The 1,699-nt window shown below is 31.3% G+C and overlaps 1 non-coding gene across 1 annotated transcript; it reads right to left on the bottom strand.

The window, feature by feature from the left end:
- Nucleotides 1-1,548: 1,548 nt before the first annotated feature.
- LOC111812443 lies at nt 1,549-1,654 on the bottom strand. The gene has a single exon (XR_002817952.1). It is a non-coding gene; the product is annotated as a U6 spliceosomal RNA (small nuclear RNA).
- Between the last annotated feature and the right edge of the window lie 45 nt (nt 1,655-1,699).

Here is a 1,699-nt window from a genome sequence, read left to right as displayed (position 1 = left end):
CTCACTAGAAGGCCTGCTTCTGCACACAGGAAGGTTTTGAGAGGTATTCTAGATCCAGCCATAACACGTAACAATAAAAAATTCAAGACATTTCTTTGGGAGGAGGGAGGAAATGAATTCAGTACAAAGAAGGTTTCAAAGTCATTTGATTGTAATGCTTACTAACAAACTTTGAAGCAAGATGGCAAATATAAATTTCTTTAGTTCTGAGTTAACCAGCAACTAGATACCTTGTTTTATGATGCCTATAATCTCTATGTATTATCTGTTTGCAATTTCTTTTTAATTATAAAAGATGATGGCTTGTTACTTTGCATTAAGTTTCCTATTTTGAAGATGATTATTTTTCCCTATTTGCCTCACTTATTTCACATCATACTTTCTTGTTCCTACCATAAGTCATATGAGGAATATGTTAACTGCTCCTCTCAAGGAAGGTACAAAGTAGTATAATTAACAAATGAATTACAAATATAAAAGTGACTAATTGTGTGCAAGAATGTTAAAATTGAGAGTGATTTTAAAAGTAAATTTAGGTGATATGGGAATATCAAAGGCAAAACAAAGGCAGATAAACAAAAGAAATAGTGAAAAAATGCAATGTAGTTTTAAGACCAGTGATGGGAGAAATTGACCTGACATGTTTCCTTGTGCAATCATTTTTGTTATTTAATATTATTTTGAATCACCACACAGAACATTTTCAGTTTGGAATTTGTAAAGGAAAGAAGGAAGATGGAGAATAGATTACAAATTGATAAATATAGTACAATGAAGATATAATTTCTCACCTTGATGAATGAAATAAACTGGCAATAAACATTTAAAGAAAGACTATTGTCTCGGATCAGGTGGCCACAACAAAATACCATAATCCCACTGGCTTGGAAACAAATTTATTGACTCTCATTCTTTTCTTGAAGGCTATTTGATTTTAGCTTGTATTAGTATAGGCTTGCAGTACACACAGCTGCATCCGTCATGGAGAGTTTTTTCATGGAAATAGCACTTCCTCACTCTTGTTGTCATCCTCCCCATCTCTGCTTTTCCTCCCTTTTGTAAAAGATCTACCCATATTTTCTATGATCTGTTATTTTGTGGTAGAATTTATTTATGTAGTATGTTTCTAATATAAGAGCAACCATGTGATATTTAAAATTTGTACCTGATTTATACCACTTGATATGATGGTCTCAAAGTGCATCCATATTTTTACAAATGATTCAATTTTTTTCTTTTTTATAGCAGAGTAGTACTTCATTATGGACAAGTATCAAATTTTCTTGTTTTGGGACAAATAGACTAGTTCCAAGATTTAGCTACTTGAATTCTATTGCTATAAATCTATGTATATCTATTGTTATGTCATATATGTAGTCTAAGCCAATATCACTGTAATATGATGTCTTTCACCCTTTCAGGAAGGTATCTAGAAACATCTAGGTAAAATGATTTTTTTTATTTTTATGTCAACTGGTAAAACTTTATTTTACAGTAGGAATTGAATCAAATGATTATTCTAATCCAGAAGACATATTTTATAACCATAAAAATATGGAACACTTCATGAATTTGCGTGTCACCCTTGACAGGGCCCACACTAATCTTCTCTGTATTGTTCCAATTTTAGTATATGTGCTACTGAAATGAGCACTGAAATGAATTGATGTATTAAACAATCCTAAATTTTCAAAAGAAT

Source organism: Octodon degus, unplaced genomic scaffold (genome assembly GCF_000260255.1).
Source record: "Octodon degus isolate 3935 unplaced genomic scaffold, OctDeg1.0 scaffold00124, whole genome shotgun sequence".
NCBI lineage: Eukaryota > Metazoa > Chordata > Mammalia > Rodentia > Octodontidae > Octodon > Octodon degus.
The sequence above is the reverse complement of the archived record's forward strand: the minus strand, read 5'-3'. Positions and strand labels throughout refer to the sequence as shown.